Source organism: Gorilla gorilla, chromosome 8 (genome assembly GCF_029281585.2).
Source record: "Gorilla gorilla gorilla isolate KB3781 chromosome 8, NHGRI_mGorGor1-v2.1_pri, whole genome shotgun sequence".
NCBI lineage: Eukaryota > Metazoa > Chordata > Mammalia > Primates > Hominidae > Gorilla > Gorilla gorilla.
In genome coordinates, this window is record NC_073232.2 from 35,413,572 (window position 1) to 35,437,131 (window position 23,560).

The 23,560-nt window shown below is 41.9% G+C and overlaps 1 protein-coding gene across 1 annotated transcript in view; it reads left to right on the plus strand.

Moving 5' to 3' along the window:
- Positions 1 to 9,326: 9,326 nt before the first annotated feature.
- The window catches only part of APBB1IP (amyloid beta precursor protein binding family B member 1 interacting protein), a 131,179-nt gene continuing 116,945 nt past the window's right edge, over positions 9,327 to 23,560 (plus strand). Inside the window, exons 1-2 of the mRNA XM_019035439.4 lie at positions 9,327 to 9,481; positions 9,683 to 9,884. The gene's annotated coding sequence lies outside the window, so the exon portion shown is untranslated. The remainder of the gene's footprint in view (positions 9,482 to 9,682; positions 9,885 to 23,560) is intronic.

A 23,560-nucleotide genomic window follows, 5' to 3' on the forward strand; every position in this document is an offset into this window, starting at 1 on the left:
AACTGCCCTTTATAAAACCATCAGATCTCATAAGACTTATTCACTATCATGAGAACAGCACAGGAAAGACCCACCTGCATGATTCAATTACCTTCCACCAGGTCCCTCCCATGACATGTGGGGATTATGGGAGCTACAATTCAAGATGAGATTTGGGTGGGGACACAGCCAAACCATATCACTTGCATTACTGCCTGAGTTCCACCTCCTGTCAGATCAGCAGCAGCATTAGATTCTCATACGAGCGCAAACCCTATTGTGAACTGTGCATGTGAGGGATCTAGATTGTGAGCTCCTAATGAGAATCTAATGTCTGATGATCTGTCACTGTCTCTCATCACCCCCAGATGGGACCATCTAGTTGCAGGAAAACAAGCCCAGGGCTCCCACTGATTCTACATTATGGTGAGTTGTATAATTATTTCATTATATATTACAATGTAATAATAATAAAAATAAAATGCACAATCAATGTAATGCATTGGAATCATCCTGAAACCATCCCCCCAACAAATCTGTGGAAAAATTGTCTTCCATGAACCCAGTCCCTGGTGCCATGAACTTAGTCCCTGGGAGATCATTGACTTAGAGGCTTAAGACAGCCATTTATCATCATCTTTCAGGGATATGAGGCTCAGCGTGGTGGTTCTCCCTTGTTCTCTCAGGCAGTTGTATTTAGAGGACAGCTGGCACTGGAATCATCTGAAGTTTTCCTGGGTCTGGGCAGTGAAAATGGTGTCTTCACTTCACATCTGATGCCTCCATGCCCCACTATGTGGCTTCATTGCCGACACAGTAGCCAGGACTTCTTCATGACTGCTCAAGTCCAGAAGAGGCAGGATTTAAGTGCTATGTTCACCATCACTCCTATTCTATTCTATATGTCAAAGTACATTCAAGGGAGAGGGAGAGAAATGGATCCTACCTCTTAATGGGGAAGGAAGATATGGCCATGGCTAGCTTTGGAAAATACAGTCTACTACAGATGGCATAAAAGTTAGATTTTTAAAAATAAGCTAGATATTTAAATCAGAAACTAATATCCCCTACAATTAAGGGCAAGTCAAATAAAATAAATGGACAAAGCTTTATAAAATGCTAAACTAAAGAAAATTACCTGTGAAAAAAAAGAAAGACAGAAAGAAAAAGAAAAAGCTAGCAGTATTCTGACTTCAAGTCAACCCGGGTCCCCTTACAGAAGGTGAAAGTACTTTGGCCAGGAAGAGATTGGCCAGAATACATGTTGGATTTGACGGGCTTGCCAACAGAGTGAGGTAGTGAGACAGTCAAAATCCAACTCAATGTAAACTGAGTTTCTTTACAGTTCTATAGCACACACCTTTTAGCCACTAACCATTTTCTTCCGAGATACCTGAGGAATTCTGCTTTTATTTTCTTGAGACAGAGTCTTGTTCTGTCACCCAGGCTGGAGTGCAGTGGCACAATCTCGGCTCACTGCAATCTCCGCCTCCCCAGCTCAAGGAATTCTCCTGCCTCAGCCTCCTGAGTAGCTGGGATTACAGGCATGCGCCACCATGCCTGGCTAATTTTTGTATTTTTAGTAGAGACGGGGTTTCACCGTGTTGGCAAGGCTGGTCTCAAACTCCTGACCTCAAGTGATCTGGCTGTCTCGGCCTCCCAAAGTGCTGGGATTACAGACGTGAGCCACTGCTTCTGATCGAAGTCTGTTTTCACTGGTTACTCTCCAAAGAGAAAGCCACCTGGGGGATTTTCCCCCACACCATCGTCTCCATGATGGGTTGTTCTTCTGTGTTCGTGGCCCCATGGGTCATTCTCTTCCCCGCCTCCCAAACTCTTTCTTGCCACTCCTGTATCTTGAAGCTATTTCTGGAGTGTTCTGCTAACCTCAGGCTTTAACTGTGCCCTGAGGACACCATTTCCACTGCAGCTTTCTCAAAAGAAAGTGGTTTATTCTCTTAAATTCCAGCCACCTTAAGTTCGGAAGGTGAGTTTATGGTTCTCCATGCTCCTCACTGCTACTTGCAAATCATAAATGACTAATCTTTTTATTAAAAACAAAACTAAAACAAACGAAAAAAGCTTTCTCTTTTGAGGCTCATGCCACTTGACTAAACAATCCAGTTCTGCTTTCTCATTTCAAAACCTTGACACGTGACTCCCTGTCACCCTTTAAGATGACCTGAAGTCCTGTCATCATTCTGTTTGCCTGGGACAGTCATGAATTATAACTGTTTCTGTCTTTCTTTTTTTTTTAGATTATTGTCTCTGTCTTTATTTTTTAAATACTTATTTATTTATTTATTTATATGTTTTATTATACTTTAAGTTTTTTTTTTTAGACAGGGTCTTGCTCTGTCACCTTGGATGACTGCAGTGGCGTGATCACAGCTCACTGCAGACTCAAACTTCCAGGCTCAAGCCATCCTCCCACCTCAGCCTCCTGAGTAGCTGGGACTACAGGCACACACACCACACCCAGCTAATTTCTTATTTTTTGTGGCTGTTTTGTCCAGGCTGGTCTCAAACTCCTGGACTCAAGCGATCCTCCTGGCTTGAATTCCCAAAGGGCTGGGATTACAGGTGTGAGCCACTGCACGTGGCCTACAACTGTTTCTTAGCTTCCGATCCACTTGGCAATTTGGTACTCTCAAAAGTGTCCCAGTCTTGAGACAATAAATGATGTGGACACTCCAATCCTGAGTGACTTAAACAGTTAGCTGGGATGATGCACATAGCCCCTTAGCCTCTCATTTCCTTGGTCATCTCAGCCACTCAGGCCCACAGTCACCCCTGGTCTATGTCAGCACACATTATTTCACTACCTCCAGAAGCAAGTTCACCCTGCCTACCTTCCGACCACAATAACCCATCCTTCTATCTGGTTTGTTTGGCCACTCCCATGGCGGCCACACTTTCTCCAAACCTAGCCCTGCAGGAGAGAGGCACAACCGAGCAGATGGCTTCCACCATAATTCATGATCGCCAGTTTCAAATGGACCCTCAGTCTGCCTAGAAATCCCACTACATGTTTCTGATCACCTCTCTCTCCCATTCTCTTCAGTGACCTTATCAAACTTTCTCCAACTCCCCAAATCCATGCCTGGCCTACCTCATAGTTCACTCTCAGCAGATGACCCTTCTTCTCACAAGGAAAACAGAGGCTTTAGATTAGAATTTCCTTATCTTACAGCCATATGAAAGAAGATCCTTATGTACTCTAAACTCACCCTTCTACCTTTCCAGTAAAATGGAGGAGGTCTCTTTTCTCTTATCTGGGGGCCCATTTATTTACCTACATTTGGACTCAACCCACTTCCTCCATCTTGAAAACTTTTCACCATCAATTATTTCTACTCTCTTGTTAATGTCAACTCCTCACTATCATCTCAATTCTTCCTGTTTGAAAATAATTTTAAAAAGATACATAAAAGGCTGGGTATACTGGGGCTCAGGCCTATAATCCCGGCACTTTGGGATGCTGAGGTGTGAGGATCTCTTGAGCCCTGGAATTAGAGGCTGCAGTGAGCTATGATCACACCACTGCACTCCAGCCTGGGCAACAGAGCAAGACCCTGTCTCTAAAAATAAAATAAAATAAAATAAGTAAATAAATAAAATCTTCCTCAATTTCATGTCTCCCAACCACTGCCTCCCTGTCCCCTTTCTCCTCTTTATAGGTGATATGGTTTGGCTGTGTCCCCACCCAAATCTCACATTGAATTGTAATAATCCGCACATGTCAAGGGCAGGGCCAGGTGGAGATAACTGAATAATGGCAACCATTTCTCCCATACTGTTCTTGTGATAGTGCACAAGTGTCATGAGATCTGATGGTTTTATAAATGGGAGTTCCTCTGCACATGCTGTCTTGCTTGCTGCCATGTAAGACGTGACTTTTCTCCTCATTCCCCTTCCACCATGATTGTGAGGCCTCCCCTGCCATGCTGAACTGTGAGTCAATTAAACTTCTTTTCTTTATAAATTAGCCAGTCTCCAGTATGTCTTTATTAGCAGTGTGAGAACAGATCAATACAATAGGCAAACTATTCACAAGTGTTCCTTTGCTCACCATCTCTTCATTTCTTCACACCCAATTCACCCCTCAACCCACTTTGGCCTCCAGCCCCAACATGCTATTACAATTGGTTTCTGAGGTCACTAACATTGCTAAAGCCAACTGCCACTTCGCAGTCTTGTCTGACTTGTCCTTGCAACATCTCTGGATATCCCTGACCACATCCTCCCACATTGTGGCTTCCACAGAACTTTCCCCTGGTTTTCCATCCACCCCTTTAAAGCTCTTCCTCTGTGTTCTTTGTGGGCTCTGTGTCTTTTGCTTTGGATGGTGGAGTTCCTTAAGGCTTAGCCTGAGGCCTCTGTTTCATCCCACACCATAGTCTCTCTACGCAATCTCATAAATCACCACCTATATGATGATTACTCAAAATGTATATCTCTAACTCTGAACCACGCTTCTCTGGGCAAAGGATTCTTATATACAATTCTCTACTTGAAGTCTCCCCTTGGATGTCCTAAAGATTTGTCAAATTCAACTTGCAAACAATAAAACTCACTATCTTCCCCTGCCCAAATACTCCTCTTCCAGAGTTCCCCATCTTGATGATGGGACGGTCAGCCATCATCATACAAACCTGATTCTTTGGAGTCATCCTTGCCTCCCCCGCTCTTCTCCCTCTGCCTATATCTAGTCCTCTGAATCTCTGGCAAACTACCTTCTAAATGTCTCTCAGGTTCACCCATTTCTTCGCATTTCTGCTGCTGCCGACCTAGTCAAAACAATTTTACAGTTGACCCTTGAACAACATGGGTTTGAACTGCGTGGGTCCATTTATACTTGGATTCCCTTCTGCTTCTGCCACCCCTGAAACAGCAAGATCAACCCCTCCTCTTCCTCCTCCTACTCAAGTTGAGTAACGTGAAGATGAGGTTGAAGATCTTTATGATGATCCACTTCCACTTAATAAATAGTAAATATGAGGTCAGTCACAGTGGTTCATGCCTGTAATCCCAGCACTTTGGGAGGCTGAGGCAGGAAGATCGCTTGAGGCCAGGAATTTGAGACAAGCCAGGGAAACATAGCAAGACCCCATCTTACAAAAAATTATTTAAAATAAAATTAGCTGGACATGATGGTGCATGCCTATAGTCCCAGCTGCTCAGGAGGCTGAAGCAGCAGGATCCCTTGAGCCCTGGAGATTGAGGTTACAAGGAGCTATGATCTCACCACTGCACTCTAGTCCAGGAACAGAGTGAGACTCTGAAAATAAATAAAAAATAAATACATAGAAAATATATTTTCTCTTATGATTTTGTTAATAACAGTTTCTCTAGCTTACTTTATTGTAAAAATACAGTATTTAATATATATAATATGTGTTAATCGACTGTGTTATCAGTAAGTCTTCTGGGCAACAGTAGACAATTAGTAGTTAAGTTTTGCGGGAGTCAAAAGTTATACATGGATTTTCAACTGTGCAGCACTTTGGTACCCCTAAAACCTGGCATTGTTCTGTTACAGTAGGTAGCTAGTCAGGCATGAGCACGGCAGGAGAGGGCTCCCCTCACCCCCTACCAGGAATGTCAGGCGACTATCAGGTGGTGGTCAGGGGACTGTTAACGGTGTCTCTAAAATAATAATTGATCACAGCCAGCACCAGGGAAAGGCAGTCTCCTAATAGATAGAAACACCTGAAACTGGTGATCAACAGCTTCCGGATAAGATCTCAGGAGTTGGGCGAGTGGGCTCAAGCTTGTGCACTAAGAGGTAAAATGGTGGAGTTTAACTGGCAAATGACCTTCCAGGGACATTTGGTAAGGGAAGAATGCCTAAAGTGAACACGCGTACAACTTCAGTAAACACACTGCGCATGCTCACCTCCCAAGTGCTGGCAGGCCACTGCTCATGTGGACAGCCCACTCCATGGGAAGAATCAGGAGGAGGAAGACAAGACCCCGAAGTATGTCAATGCGTAAAGCCCCAAGTCAAAAGTCAAACAGCGCACTTCTCTCAAGTCACCCGCTTGGCCCTCTTCCAAGTATAATTTACTTTCTTTTGTTACTGCCCTAAAGTTTTCTAATAAACTTTCGCTCCTGCTCTAAAGCTTGCCTCAGTCTCTTCTTCTGCCTTATGCCCCTCAGTTGAATTCTTTCTTCTGAGGAGGCAAGAATTTAGGTCGCTACAGACCCATATGGTTTCGCCAAAGCTAACATACTTTGGTGCCGTGTCGCAGATATATTCTGCTGCTGGCAGTTCAAAGGCCAATTGTATTTTCTTTCCCAACTTAGCTCAGAAGTCTTCCTGCATCCATTCTTTTCTTCATCTGATCAGTTCCCCAAATTATGCCAGAGTGATTTTCCTAAAGCATAAATCCCATCATTTTCCAGCTTAAAATATTATTTAATATATTCTCATTGCTCTTAGGATGAGAAAATAATTCTTGACATAGTCCACATGACCCTACATGGTTTGCCCCTACTGACCTTACCTCTAACCAGACCTTCCGTAACTCCAATCATACCGGTTTCCATTCAGTTTCTAATCCCTCTGCCACTCCCTTACTCCCATCCCATTTCCCAGCCCACCCATCAGCAAATGCTATTGGTCCTACTTTGCTAGGTGGTTGTTTGTTTGTTTGTTTGTTTAAATAGTCTTGCTCTGTTGCCCAGGCTGGAGTACAGTGGCTTCATCATAGCTCACTGCAGATTTGAACTCCTGGGCTCAAGCAATACTCCTGCCTCAGTCTCCCAAGCAACTGGAACCACAGGCATAAGCCACCATACCCAGCTAATTTTTTCCCCCATTTTTGTAGAGCTAGGGTCTTGCTACGTCGTCCAGGCTAGTTTTGAACTCATGGCCTCAAGTGATCCTCCCACCTTGGCCTCCTTAAGCACTGATATTACAGGCATGAGCAACTGTGCCAAGCTTTGGTTTTATTTTGAAAACTGTATCTTGATTCCAAACTCTTCTCACCATCTCTACTGTTAGAATACTAATAAAGCTACTATCATTTTTCATCTGGACTCTGACCACAGTCTACTGAGCAATCTCTCTACTCTTGCTTCAATCAATTGATTTTCTGAACAATCACCAACTGGCAGGATGGCTTATCGCTTAAGTCAAATCATGCACTCAGTTGCTAAATACATTCCAATAGCCCCCCATTGCAATTAGAATAAAACCTAAAGTCCTCAATGCTGGCTACAAGGTCCTGCTTGTTCTGGTTCCTGCTTACCTCTCTGTCCCCATCCACTATTGCTGCCCTACTCTTTCAGAACATTCCAGGCACGCTGGCCTGCCTTCTTTTGAACTTTCTATGTTCCTATCTCAGCCCCTCTTCTTGTTCTTCCTTCTCTTGGAATCCTTTCCCAAGTTTTTGAATGGCTGCCCCTTCTCATTACTTTGTAAAGAGGTGATCCTTGACCACTTTCCCTGCCCCAAGAAAGTCACTCTTATTGTTTGATTTTACATTTTATGTAGCACTTACAACTCTGCTCAGAACCTTCCACTGGCTTTCCATCTCACTCACATCAAATTCTCTTCCACAGCTCCCAAATAGCACACAATCTGGGCACCATTTCCTTTTGATCCCATCTCATATCTGTCCCTCCCATCTCACTCTGCTCAGCCGTACTAACTTCCTTGGTGTTTTTCCAATATCTTAAGTGCTCTCCTAACTCAGGGTCTTTGAATGTGCTGTTCCTTTTGCCTGGAATATTCCCATCTAAACACCCAGTGTGGATTAATCTCTCATGCCATTTAGATCTAGCTCAAGTGTCACTTATCAGACAGAAATACCAGTTTCAGGTGTTTCTGTCTATTGGGAGACTGCCTTTCCCTGGTGCTATATTAATTAGTATAAATAAATAATAAATAAATGAAAAATACATTTTCTCTTCCTTATGATTTTATTAATAACAGTTTCTTTTCTCTGGCTTACTTTATTATAAAAATACAGTATTTAATATATATAAAATAATATGAGTTAATCGACTATGTTATCAGTAAGGCTGATAACAACTGCTTGATCATCACCTGATGGTCACCTGACATTCCTGGTAGGGAGTGGGGGGAGCCCTCTCCTGCCCTGCTCATGCCTGACTAGCTACCTACTGTAACAGAACAATGCCAGATTTCAGGAGTACCAAACTGCTGCACAATTGAAAATCCATGTATGTCTTTTGACTCCCCCAAAACTTAACCACGAATAGCCTACTGTTGACCAGAAGCCTTACTGATAATATAAACAGTCAATTAACACATATTATGTTATATGTATTTAGATAAATACTGTATTTTTACAATAAAGAAAGCTAGAGAAAAGAAACTGTTATTAAGAAAATCATAAGGAGGAGAAAATATATTTTCTATTTATTTATTTATCGTTTATTTACCCTAATTAATACAGCAACCCCATCCCCATGCCCATCACTCTCTATCCCTCACCTTTTAACTTCCTTCAAAAATACTTACATTCCTTGACATGTTAAATATTAATTTGTTTATTGTCTGCTTTCTACCAACTAGAATGCACCATGCATGAGAGCAGAAATTGTTTCCTCTAACTATTTTCATTGTTCTTAGAAGTGTTGGTGCTTACGAGTAGTTTCTCATTAAATAAAGGACAGAACTATTTGAAATTGCCTAATTAACACATGCACCTAATTTCTGTCTTTATGTCTTCACCACCTTCCCTGACATATAAGCCTTTGAAGACACAGCTGTAGAGGAGAAGCGGAGGGTTATTCAACCGCATTTACAAATCATAACTGATTTTAACTTCTGTATTTTCAGACCTCCCCAGCGACTTTCTCTCAGGAAACTCCACTCCCAACTGACAGGTGCTATTTCCAGCCAGTCCTATGCTGTTGCAAATAGTGAGTCCATGAATGCCCTCTGCCGTGTGCATTACTTATTTTCATCAGCAGATCTTCGTAACACACTCCTGGAAGTGGGATGACGGGGTCAAAAGGCGAATCCATACATAAGTTAAATAGATATTGCTCAATTCTCTTCCACGGGGTTCAGACCATTTTGGATTTCTACGAGCAATGAAGACAGTGCTATTCCTCTACACCCTGGCCGGCCAACTGAGCGTGGTTAAACGTGGGGAGGGAGGAGGGTGAGGTTACCAACCTGATGGTTGAGAAAGGGCCTCCGCCCAGCGCGCCCTTCCTCCACCCCCACCCGAGAGACAGCTGAACTCCGGCCGGGACGCGCGTGTTGCCAGTCCAGCCCTGCACCGCGTCCCCTGAGGGCGGGCTGCAGGCGGCCGGGAAGCCTTGCACAACCGGCCCAAAAGAGGAAGCCCAGAAAGTGCTGAAGTAAACACTTAGGGAGACCGTTGCAACATAAAGCGGCCTCTCAGTCTTTGGTGGAACCATCACTAGGCCCCAATCCCTTAGTCCCTCTTGCGTCGAGGCTGCAAAATGGTTCCATTCGCCAGGAGACGCTCCTGAGAGAAGGGCGCGCGCGGCACAGGTAGGGGAGGGATAACAGAGGAAGGCGCAACGTTTCCCAGAATTAAAATAAAATAAAATAAAATAAAAATCCCTTCAAGGTGGTTGTGTAGTAGGGGTGGGATGGGGGAGAGAAAATCAGGCGCAGACTCGATGAGTTGGAGAAAGCAGCCCCTAACTCGGAGTCCTTTACGCATATGTTTGTCCCACTGTCTCTAACCAGGGGCCTTCCTTGCACCTCGGAGCAAAGCAGCTCGGATAGCGCCACACGTCTGCGCGCTGCGTGGGAAGGGCAGGGCTGACAGCACTTCCTCCCCGGGGCAGCGACCTGGAGCCCGGGTGCGGCAGTCTGCACCGCGCGTCGCTTTCCCGGCCGGAGCCTCGCCGCCTTCCCGCGCCCCGCAGCGCCCCGCAGAGCAGTCGAGGTAAGTGGCGCTCCCAGTCCCGGGAGCCCTGGGAGCGCCAACACGGGCCCCTCGGGGCTGTCAGGAACCCGTTTGTCAAGCCTGTCGGGTCCGACGCCGGGGGCAGCTCCAGGATCTGGCCTCGTGAACGCGTGCCCCCAGGCGTGGCCCTCGAGCGCAGCGGGTCCCCAGGGTCCCCTCCGCTGATCTCCACTCTGGACCCGGCTCGCGAGGGTGGGGGTGTGAGGGTTTGGGGTTCGGGTTTGCTTTTTCCCGAGCTATTGCAACAGATTTGACAGATTTCCTGCCCAGGAAATTGCTGCAAGGTCAAACGGGGAACTGCTATGAACCCTTGCACGTCCAGCAGGTCAGCAGGTCAGCAGGTCCGGGAGCTCCAGTCTCCCGGAACCTGGAGGGATTCTTGAGGGGCCAAGATTAGATGTGGATTAAATGCCAGCCGTGTGAGAATTTGAGTGTGGCTCGCAGTCTGATGCATCTTAGAGTGTTTCCTTCCTCTAAAACTTTTGGACAACTCTTTCCTCTTTTTAAAAATAACTTTTTCCCCCGAATATTCTCATTTTCATTTTAAAATACCATAAAGATAGATTTGGACACCAGGCACAAGTTTCATAATTTGGCTTGAAATGAATATCCAGAGGGCCTTTTATAGAATGGAGGAAACTAACTAGGGTGTCCTAATGTCTCCAAGAACCTCTGCGCAGGTGTTCCACCAAAGACCTAGCCCGGTGTACCTCTCACTTTCCTGCTAGGTATTTCTTAGCATTCATACCCCTGTGGAACGTGAAATGTGTTTCCTAGAGCCACTCAGGGCATAGCGGTTCAAAAGAACTTTCAATGTGATCCTTGACGAGACGGAGTACTAGAGGAAAGTAACAAAAGAAAAGGGCCCGTGAGTTTATTATGCCCCCAGATGTTTTTTTCTGGTGGCATAACGTGGTTTAAACAAAGGTGCCGGTACTAGCTACTATTCATTTTAAAATCTGGGTCTCCAGAGAGAAATTTCAGAAAGGAAAACCTTGTCCTTTTTCATAAACCTAGAGCAGCGATTTTTCCTCTGGCCTCACTGGAATAATGGGTGGCACATGGGCCAGGACGATGATGCTGGCTGGCGAAATTAGCAAGGATCTGCTGAGAAATACTTTATAAAGTCATCTAGTGGTATTTCCTGTCTGCTCAACGTGTGTTGTGAAAGATCTAAGAAATGTAACTTCATCCTTAAACTATTAATGTGTGTCCTTAAACTATTAATCCTTAAACTATTAATAATTACTAATATTTGGGTTTTTTCTCAGCACTTGGGAGACCTGGGTTCTGGCTCTTATATCTCCCCCATCTAGATAAGGATGATATTGATTAACTTGCATAACTTCTCCCTGGAGTTCGGATAACGTCAGTAAAGTGAGATGATTGGGCTACATTATGTCTGTTCTCAAAATAGCAATTGAGGAGTTGCTATAATTCTTTGAATTAGTCCCAACTGGAATACTGGCAACATTATATCAACATTAGAATTGCTGATCACAAATTTTTTAAAAATGGAGAAAATAATCAAAATCATGATAACAGATTACATTCTGAAATATCAATATCTTTTTTTTATTTTTTATTTTTATTTTTATTATACTTTAAGTTTTAGGGTACATGTGCACATTGTGCAGGTTAGTTACATATGTATACATGTGCCATGCTGGTGCACTGCACCCACTAACTCGTCATCTAGCATTAGGTATATCTCCCAAAGCTATCCCTCCCCACTCCCCCACCCCACAACAGTCCCCAGAGTGTGATATTCCCCTTCCTGTGTCCATGTGATCTCATTGTTCAATTCCCACCTATGAGTGAGAATATGCAGTGTTTGGCTTTTTGTTCTTGCGATAGTTTACTGAGAATGATGGTTTCCAATTTCATCCATGTCCCTACAAAGGACATGAGCTCATCATTTTTTATGGCTGCATAGTATTCCATGGTGTATATGTGCCACATTTTCTTAATCCAGTCTATCATTGTTGGACATTTGGGTTGGTTCCAAGTCTTTGCTATTGTGAATAATGCCGCAATAAACATACGTGTGCATGTGTCTTTATAGCAGCATGATTTATAGTCCTTTGGGTATATACCCAGTAATGGGATGGCTGGGTCAAATGGTATTTCTAGTTCTAGATCCCTGAGGAATCGCCACACTGACTTCCACAATGGTTGAACTAGTTTACAGTCCCACCAACAGTGTGAAAGTGTTCCTATTTCTCCACATCCTCTCCAGCACCTGTTGTTTCCTGACTTTTTAATGATCGCCATTCTAACTGGTGTGAGATGATATCTCATAGTGGTTTTGATTTGCATTTCTCTGATGGCCAGTGATGATGAGCATTTTTTCATGTGTTTTTTGGCTGCATAAATGTCTTCTTTTGAGAAGTGTCTGTTCATGTCCTTCGCCCACTTTTTGATGGGGTTGTTTGTTTTTTTCTTGTAAATTTGTTTGAGTTCATTGTAGATTCTGGATATTAGCCCTTTGTCAGATGAGTAGGTTGCGAAAATTTTCTCCCATGTTGTAGGTTGCCTGTTCACTCTGATGGTAGTTTCTTTTGCTGTGCAGAAGCTCTTGAGTTTAATTAGATCCCATTTGTCAATTTTGTCTTTTGTTGCCATTGCTTTTGGTGTTTTGGACATGAAGTCCTTGCCCACGCCTATGTCCTGAATGGTAATGCCTAGGTTTTCTTCTAGGGTTTTTATGGTTTTAGGTCTAATGTTTAAATCTTTAATCCATCTTGAATTGATTTTTGTATAAGGTGTAAGGAAGGGATCCAGTTTCGGCTTTCTACATATGGCTAGCCAGTTTTCCCAGCACCATTTATTAAATACGGAATCCTTTCCCCATTGCTTGTTTTTCTCAGGTTTGTCAAAGATCAGATAGTTGTAGGTATGTGGCGTTATTTCTGAGGGCTCTGTTCTGTTCCATTGATCTATATCTCTGTTTTGGTACCAGTACCATGCTGTTTTGGTTACTGTAGCCTTGTAGTATAGCTTGAAGTCAGGTAGTGTGATGCCTCCAGCTTTGTTCTTTTGGCTTAGGATTGACTTGGTGATGCGGGCTCTTTTTTGGTTCCATATGAACTTTAAAGTAGTTTTTTCCAATTCTGTGAAGAAAGTCATTGGTAGCTTGATGGGGATGGCATTGAATCTGTAAATTACCTTGGGCAGTATGGCCATTTTCACGATATTGATTCTTCCTACCCATGAGCATGGAATGTTCTTCCATTTGTTAAATATCAATATCTTTAAGGTCTTTTGTTTCTGAGAAGTTCCTGTAAAAGCACAGTCAATATCTGGCCTATATGTAAAAAGGCAAATTTCCATCTTATTTGAAAACTGAGTTAAGAAACAGCCCAAACTTGAACAGGTCAATATTATATTTTGAAATCTTTAAATTGCTATTTCTCAAGAAATATAACTTTGTAATATGAATTACTTTATGGCATTACTTTAAATCTTAAACACAATACTTACTAGGTTTTATAGTATTTATTACATTTTTTGTATTTTTATATCCTAAGAATGTTCACCAGTTATCCACTATTGATTTGCCTTTTTTCACTCATCAATGAAAGTTTTAAATAGTTCCATATTATTATTAGAATGAGCTACTTATAAAGTTCATTGCCATAAATGTCTGTTTGATATGTCACTTTGAATTTTCTTTAAGCCATCTTGCTTCCAAAGAGCATTATTATTTTCATTTTTTCTAATTCTCTTCCATTTTATTTTAATTATTTTTATGCCCAAAACATTTTAGTGAGTCCACAAATCTTATAATAAATTGTCTGCGTTCCATAGCCTATTGGACCACAATCTTTACAATTTTATAGGACCCCATGAGTTTATATTATGGAGACTACGGTGATCTTAGGAATGCTTGCCTCAAAACAGAACAATTTTTATTAACACAACAGGTATTTTCTCAGTATGAAAATGAATGTGTGTGTTTTATGTCACTGCTGTCATCTAAGAGGCAAGTCACTTAAAGCTTAAGCATTTATTATAAATTCGGGTACATAATAAATGCCAGATTTTAAAGTGTAAGATTTCTACACTGGTTGCATGTGGATTTTAAAATACACATTACACTTTTAATTATCGTGAGAAATATGACTTTTAGAGAAAACTGCTAGATATCTGGAACAGTAATCATTAGATTTCTCTTGAAAAGAGAGAACTAGCCGCATGAAGGAATGCCATTACAACTATACCCAGTTAAAGAGACTAGATTGTACCTGCAGCTTGGAAGGGCAGACCCTGAGGACAGCTTTTGGGGGACTAGAGGATGTGACCTGCCACCACTGCATCATCATTTCCTAGCCAATTTGTGATCCCAAAATGAGGACTCCAAAGATGCTGGCTAAATGTGCAGAATATATTAATCTCACTGAGTGGTACCATGGAAATATCACAAGCCCCTGAGATCCCATTGGCTCCACTGGTCCCAAACCTCAGGCATGAGCAAGCAGAGAGGTAACACCACTCCAAGGCATCACACGTTCTCATTATTCCACATATTCTGGAGCTTGATTCCGTGACTCAGTTTTAAAACATTTCCTGAGCGTTGACCATGAACTTGAATAATTAAGAATCATAAGAGCTATTTTCTTTCTTCTCTCTCAACTCAGTTTTCTCTTTGATCATCATATAGTAATAGCAAATAATAATTATTATAATGTTTACTTATAAATACTACCAGGCCCTGTACTAACTAATTTAGATGTGTCATCTTGTTAATCATCACATCAAGATGAAAGCACAGAGAGGGTAAGAAACTTACGCAGGAAGTAAGAAACAGAGCTGTTGTTTGAACTGGGCCATCTGATAGTGGCACCCATGAAAAAACCTGGGGCCTTTCCACAATGAGTTTATAGTCTAGAAGAGGAGATGTAACTAGATGTAAGAGGAGATGTAGAATTCCATGCGGAACGAGAGTTGAGTGCTGTGGGACTACATATCGGGGTCCCTGGTCTCCCCAACCAGGGTCACGGGAGAAGGAGGAATAGAAGGAAACCAAGCAAAGAACTTATTGTGTTATCATGGGAAGATAAGTTAATATAATCAACTTTGAAGTTATTATCTTTACGTGTGCCTTGAAAAAAGAATCTGTTTTGTTAGCAATCGTGTGTTTTCATTTTTGTGTTTATTTTATTCTAATCCCACATGACAGCCGGCTAGGTTGATTAAATCAACAAGCAAGCAGTGAGTTTAATATTTTTTCTAATTCTGTTGGGGATCTTTTTGATTTAGTTTCATGTTACAGACTCATCAGTGAGATGGTTGTGGGCTGGGATGGGGGATAAAAGCTAAATCACACAGCAACTGTGTTTCCCCAAACCGACTGGAGGGTTTGCATCCAGAGAGCTACATCACATCAAACTGGAGAGAAACAAAAAATGACATTAGAGCAAGTGAATCATGACTAGATTCATTTCTTCCTTCATGTTTTATTATGAAATGTTTCATATCTACGAAAGATGATGTATATATGTAAATCACAACAAATAATAATAAAGCCAACATCTGGGTACCTATCACCCAGCTTAAGAAGTAGAATATTTACCAAGGCATTTCCTGGTCTCCTTCTGATAACATTTCCCCATTTCCCAGCTAGAGGTAATCATTATTCTGAATGTGCTAATTTTTAAAAAGCTTTTAGGAAGCATGTACATACATTTGTAAAGGATGGTGTCAAACTGGGGATTAAAGAACACTGGCATGGCAGACTGGAGTCAGGTTCTCCACCGACTCTGGGTGGTCACAAGTAGCGTGTGCTGTTCAGTAAAGACAGCTTACTTTAATTGAATAGCATAAAAACAACATGTATTAGAAATAGTTAGTAGTAAGTACCACAGAAATTGTGCTATCTTAGACATTGATAAAGTGACCAAGAATCATCAGTAAAGAACTATGAGTTTTAAGTGGAATAAAGAATATGTGGCCGGGCGCGGTGGCTCACACTGGTAACCCCAGCACTTTGGGAGGCTGAGGCAGGAGGATCACTTGAGGTCAGGAGTTCAAGACCAGCCTGACCAACATGGTGAAACACTGTCTCTACTACAAAAACAAAAAAATTAGCCTGGCATGGTGGTGCATGCCTGTAATCCCAGCCACTCAGGAGGCTGAGGCAGGAGAATCGCTTGAACCCGGGAGGTGGAGGTTGCAGTGAGCCGAGATCATGCCATTGCACTCCAGCTTGGGCAACTCCATCTCAAAAAAAAAAAAAGTTTCAAGAGCGAAACTCCATCTCAAAAAAAAAAAAAAGTTACTTATATGAGGAAAATAAATAAAGGAGGCAAAAGAAAAAAAGAGTATGTAATTTAGGAAGTCATCTCCACTTTATTTATTTATTTATTTATTTATTTATTTATTTATTTATTCATTCATTCATTCATTTTTGAGACAGGGTGCAGGCTGGAGTGCAGCAGCACGATTAAGGCTCACTGCAGCCTCAACCTCCTGGGCTCAAGCAATCCTCCTGCCTCAGCCTCTCGTGTAGCTGGGATCACAGGTGCGCGTCACCATGCCCAGCTAATTAAAAAAAAATTTTTGTAGAGACAGGGTCTCATTTTGTTGCCCAGGCTTGTCTCGACCTCCTGGGCTCAAGTGATCCTTCCACCTCGGGCTCTCAAAGTCTTGGGATCACAGACATGAGCCACTGTGCCCGGCCAGATCTCCAGTTTAAATACAATTCAATCATTTTCAGTTAAAAATGTTTGCTAAGCACTATTATAGATGCAAGGAATGTCAGTGAACAAAAGAGACAAAGATCTCTGCATTTGTGGAGTTTATTCTGGTGGGCAGATACAGATGCTACTCAATAAGCATAATAAATAAGTAAATAATATAGGTATTAGTAAGCGAAAAGCAAGGTGAAGTTGCAATATGCGATAAGGGGGTCAGGCTGGGCCCTTTCGTTTGCAGGAGACAATGGAGTTAACCAAGTGGCTATCTGGGGGAACAGTGTTCCAAGCACAGGGAACAGTCGAGGCTGTAGGGCAGGTGCATGTCTGTGGATTTGAGAAGCAACAAGAAGGCCCCTGTAGTTAGAGGTAAATGAGCAAGGGAGAGAGAAATAGATGTGGTTGGAGAAGTATGAGAAGGGCGAGGAGATAGCAGATCACGTGGGGTTCCAGAGGCCATTATAAAACTTTGACTTTCACACCGAGCAAAATGGAGGGGCCATTGCAGGATTCTGAGAAGGCGAATAACATGATCTGACTTAAGGCTCACTCTGACTGCTTGAGAATAAACCTGGGGGAGCAGAGGTGAAAGCAAGGAACCCATGACAAAGCATTGGATTCTGCGTATATTTTGAAGGAGAGCCAAGATTTCCCGACAGAAGGAATGTGGGGTGTTTGAGAAAGAGGAGTCAAGGATGACTTCAAAGTCTGTGGCCTAAACAACTGGAAGGATGAAATTGTCATCAACTAAAGTCGGCAAGTTGGAGGGGAGATGATTAGAAGTTCAATTTTGGATGTAGACATGAAGTATCATTTGGGAATACTGATGTGCTTATTATATATAAGGCTAAAAGCAGGGTAACCATTTGGGAAGATACTGTTATTGCTCCTATTTTGCAAATTAGAAATGACAGTTAAGGAGTTTAGGAAATTTGCCCAAGGCTACACAGTTTAAGAAATGGGACATAGGCTGCGTGGTTGCTCATGCCTGTAATCCCAAACACTTTGGGAGGCTGAGGTGGGTGGATCATGAGGTCAAGAGATCAAGACCATCCTGGCCAACAGAGACAGGGTGAAACCCTGTCTCTGCTAAAAATACAAAAACTAGCTGGGCATGGTGGTGCACGCCTGTAGTCCCAGCTATTCGGGAGGCTGAGGCAGGAGAATCGCTTGAACCCAGGAGGTGGAGATTTCAGTGAGCCAAGATCATGCCACTGCACTCCAGCCTGGTGACAGAGTGAGATTCTGTCAAAAAAAAAAAAGAGGAAAAGAAAGAAAGAAAGAAAAAGAAAGAAAGAAAGAAAGAAAGAAAGAAAGAAAGAAAGAAAGAAAGAAAGAAAAGGGGACATAAAACAAAGCCTTTGCAATCCTAAAACCTTTAATTAAACTTTCATAACTTCGAGAAGGAGTTGATCCAAAATCTTTATTAGGTAGCTAAAATAAGAATATAGTTAGCTAATCAGCAATTTTCTACCTCCATAATAATCAAAACAATGGAAATTATTTTTGAGAAGTGGAAAGCAAGAAATGAATACTTAAAAGCCCCATCCATAAATTCTTTTTTTAATTGTTCTTAATAGAGATAGGGTCTTGCTGTGTTGCCAGGCTGGTCTCAAACTCCTGGGCTCAAGTGATCCTCCCGCTTCGGCCTCCTAAAGGGCTGGGCTGGGATTACAGGCAAAGCCCACTATGCCTGGCCACGCAAATTCTTAACCCGTGATGTAGACTTTATGCAATACAAGTCTTCCAAGACTGTGCAGTTTAAAAACAAGATTCTGCGGAAGGGAGGACAGAGACCTTTCCCACAAAGAAGTTTTTTGTGCCCGGAGGTTTAAAATGTTTAGAATTTCAAAATCCAAACCAGATTTGGAAGATAGGAATGTTTGCCCCTTACACAACTGGATTTCAAATGGATTCAAGTGTTACAGCAGGGCTAAAAATTCTCTAGAAGCTGTTGAAGAATGCTGGACAACACTGTTAAGATATTTGGAGAGCTGAAAGTGGTTAAGAAGTAATTACTAACAGTGATCAAGATAACTGACATTTCATTTGTCTTAGTTATTAACTGCTATCAAGCCAGCGTAATTACGAAATAGTAATATTCAGTAGAATGCTGCTGAAAGGTATTCATTACCACCTAGTAGAACTGTGTTTTCCATGGGGCAGAAGTTCAGTCTTTCAAGTGTGTTTGTAGGATTTCACCTCAAAAAGAAAAGAACAAATTAGTTATGTGGGGGCAGAAGCGGGGAATCCCACAAAATCTTTTTCAGGTGATTTCACATCATATTATAGTGTATTATCACAATTAGTTTACTGATTAAGTAAATTTACCTACGGCCACTGTTTTTATAGCATTAACAAATTCATGCATCTCTGCTGATCACATAACATTCACAAGTGACAGTTAGGGCAATGAACTCATTAGGTTTTGGATACAGTATTGTTTTCCTTTTAAGATAATGGCTTCCTTCTGATTAAATTTCATAAACGGTATGGCTTAGCAAACCAAGACTATTTCTTCATGTGTTTACTCATTCTGTGGCATTATATTTCCCTTGTTGTAAGCAACACACAGAAATGAAGCTGCTTGGGCCATGAATGTCGGTAAGTGCTATGCAGTGTGGTGAAAAGATGGCCGGCCGTGAGACCACTGCAGAATGCCCAAGCTAAAATGAACAGTACTCACTGTTCCTCAAGGCTGGGTTTACAGATTGGGCTACAGTACTGAAACACACACTTCAGCTGAATCAGACTCTGCTCAATGTAATATAATTGGAACTTTTTTTCCAGTTTCACCAGACTTCTATTGATGGCCAACCCCATGCCAGTGTAGGGGGCACGTGTAGCTAAAATAGGATAAGATACGGTCCCCTGCCCAGCATGGTGGGTCACACCTATAGTCCCAGCTACGTGGGAGGCTGAGATAGGAGGACTGCTTGAGGCTGCAGTGAACTATGATCACGCCACTGCACTCCAGCTTGGGTGACAGAGCAAAACCTGTAGATAGATAGATAGATAGATAGAGAGATAGATAGAAATAGATAGATATGGTCCCTACCCTCAAGAAGCTTCCAGTCTAGTGGGAAAGACAGGCATGTAAAAAAAATACATTACAGTGCAGAACGTGCAATGTTTGATACAGAAATAATATGATGCAGATAGTGATTATAGGACAAATATTATGGGGGGATGATCAAGAGGTGCTTTGAAGGAGAAAGGTATAGAAATGCCTTTCTAGGAGGGGTGCGGTGGCTCACGCCTGTAATCCCAGCACTTTGGGAGGCTGAGGAGGGCAGATCACGAGGTCAGGAGATCGAGACCATCCTGGCTAATGCAGTGAAACCCTATCTCTACTAAAAAGTACAAAAAAATTAGCCAGGCATGGTGGTGGGTGCCTGTAGTCCCAGCTACTTGGGAGGCTGAGGCAGGAGAGTGGCATGAACCCAGGAAGTGGAGCTTGCAGTGAGCCGAGATCGTGCCACTGCACTCCAGCCTGGGTGACAGAGTGAGACTCCGTCTCAAAAAAAAAAAAAAAAAGAAAGAAATGCCTTTCTATACCTTGTGGCCAAATGGAAGAAAGATACGCCAGGCACCAGATGTGTAAAACACTTTAGCAGTGCTGAAGCATAAAATGCAGTGGGAAAGGAAATGGGGAGAATCTAATGTAACATAGAATGAGTAATATTCAGATTACATTAACGTGATGTGGTCCCTGCAACCTAACATATTTGAGTCAAATACTGAGGCGCTTGCAATAACAGAACTGTAGCACTCTGGAGCAGAGCTGTCCAGTAGAACTACAATGCAAATTACATGTTAAACTTTAAATTTCCTTGGTGCCACATTAGAAACAGTAAAAAGAACCATGACTTTTCTTTTTTTTGAGGGAGGGCCTCACTCTGTCACCCAAGCAAGAGTGCAGTGGCATGATCACAGCCACTCCCATCTCATTTTTTGATTTTTTTGAGAAACGAGGCACTATGTTGCCCTGGCTGGTCTTGAACTCTTGGGCTCAAGCAATCCTTCCACCTCGGCCTCCCAAAGTGCCGGAATTATAGGTGTAAGCCACTGTGCCCAACTGTGATGTTAATTTTAATCACTTATTTTATTAAATGATATATCCAAAAATGATAATAGCACTCTGGATCAAATGATTATTTTTGGATATTTCATTTAATAAAATAAACTATTAAAATGTGAATTGTTTGAAGTTACATTAAATTTAATGTTTGAAATTATATTTAACAGTAAAAATCAAGTGACATAAATTTTTACTAAAAATTTTAAAAATAATATATTACTTAATTTTGATATAATTGAAATTATGTTACATTTAAGTAACAGTAAGATTATTTCATTTTTTTTTAATTTTTGTAGAGATGAGGGTCTCACCATGTTGCCCAGGCTGGTCTCAAATTTCTGGCCTCAAGTGATCTTCCCACTTCAGCCTCCCAAAGCACTGGGATTATAGGCATCCTGCCAGTAATAGGAAAATTATTAATGAGCTATTTTGTTCCATTTTTTAATACTAAGTCTTGCAAATCCAGTGTGTTTTCACACTTACTGCACATCTCATTTTAGACTAGCCACAGTTAAAGTGCTAAATGGCCTCATGTGGCTAGTGGCTGAATTGGGCAGTGCAGATTGAGATAAATTCACAAATATTGCATCCTATACTATGTGTTGACTATGCAACTGAAAGGAGGATATTAGGTGAGTTCTAAAGTATTCAGAATTTTTTAGGGTAAAGCAAGTAAACAGCATTTGCAATTACTTTGGGGCCTGTCCCTACAATCTGATTTTAATTCATCTTTAAACCTACACCCAGAATGCATTATTTGCCCTCTAGTAACAAAACAACCTCAAATAGTCATTTGCTTGCTTTCCTTTTTATCCTCTTTCTCCCCCAACTCCCCACCACCTTATATATTGTGGATTCTGCCTAAAAGTAAGAAGGACTGAAAAAGAACTGGAAACAAATGGCGAAGCAGGATGCCCTAAACCCACATCCGGCAAAATGTGATCTGTTGCCCTAGGCAACCATGGTGGTCAACTCTTCTGTTTTCTTTTTTTTGCTTCCACCTGCTAGTTCACAAGCCTAACACTCTCATCGACAGCCACTCTCTTTGTGGCGGTTCTCAGCTCCAAAAATACGCCTGTCTTTCAGGGGAGGGCGGTAGTGCTAAGATTTGGAAAATGGGTTGGAGATGCGTAGGATATGACTCAAAAAAGACTCAAGGAGATTCCAGTGCAGATCTTTCCTTGTTAAGAATGGTTACGGATCCCTGTTCTAGAAACTATACTTACAGATGTCCTTCCAGTGGCTTAGTCTTTTAAAAGAGTGCCTGACCTACAAAGAAAAATGGCAGTTTAACTCAGTCTCCAGGTGCATGAAGATGCAACAGACAGAAGTAACCATCCCCTTGTGGACTTGGGTGTGTGTTTATGTTTGTGTGTGTGTATATCTGTGTGTGTGTGAAAGAGAGACAGAATAAATGACTGACACTTTTTTTTTTCCACTGCTGGTTTTAGAGGGAAAACACAATAATAAAAATGATGATGATGATGAGGATGATAGAAATAGTAGCTGATATTAAGCACTTCCTATGCACCAGGCATTATAATGAGTACATTACAAGCACTAACTACCTCATCCCTATGAAGCAGGAACTGTTGTTTTGTTTCGTGTGTGTGTCTGTGTGAGCCTTTAGTTTCTTTCTAAATTCCAGTCGAATAGAAATATTGGCATTTGTTTCAAGGGGATATCATCTTGATTGACTAAAAGTGTTCCAGGTATCAAATCATTACGGCCAATGTGATTCCATATTCTCCAATATAGTTGTCAAATTTTCTCATCAGAACCCACTCAAAGGTGCTTGAAGTCCAGGCACTGTGGTTTATGCCTGTAAACGCAACTCTTTGGGAGGCTGAGGCAGGAGGATCCCTTGATCCCTTGAGTTGGAGACCAGCTTGGGCAATACAATGAGACCCTGTCTCTACAAAAAAATGAAAAAGCCAGACATGGTGGCATTCTCCTGTGGTCTCAGCTACTTGGGAGGCTGAAGCAGGAGGATTAATTGAGCCCAGGAAGTCGAGCTGCAGTGAGCCATGATCATGCCACTATACTCCAACCTGGGTGACAGAGCAAGACCCTGTCTTAAAAAAAAAAAAGTGCTTGAGTATCAGCAACATCCTGTCAGAAACGGTAGTATGGAAAGTAAAATTATGGAGAATGGTTTACAGCATCTCAGAGAAGGGTATAAGAGGGCAAAGGGGGTTGTGTTAAACGCTGGGCAGTTTTGCAGTGGATCAAACACGGGCATTGGAATTGGCATTATATTTATTGGAAGGCTTATAAATACTCAGCCATTAAATGAGTCTGTACATGCAAAGCACTTAGAATAATGCCTGGCATGTAGCATGCACTCAAAAATCAAATATCTTATTTCAAACATTTAGAGCAAAACAAAATTAAATCCCCCCTAGAAGTTACCCTTGAAAACAACTCAAGTATTATCTCCTTGTATTTTGACATTTGAAATAAGCCTTTGTTATCCACATGCCTCTAAGGGCATGAAACATTGTAGATTAAACACAATTTCACAGCCACTGTGTTTTAGTCAAATAGTCCATAGGTAGATGATAAGAGTATACACTAATATTTTTATTCTTTTCTTTATTCTTCTCCTTCTCTTTGTTAAGCAGTTTTGGACAATTACTCTTTGTGGAACACTCCACCATGGCTGTGGAAAACTAGTAAATGTAAAGTTGTTCCCTGACCCCTGACCCCTGCCCTCCTGGAACTCAGATTCTTTTTTTTTTTTTTTTTTTTTTTTTTGACACTGAGTACTGAGTCTCACTTTGTCTCCCAAGCTGGAGTACAATGGCTCAATCTAAGCTCACTGCAACCTCTGCCTCCTGGGTTCAAGCGATTCTCATGCCTCAGCCTCCCAAGTAGCT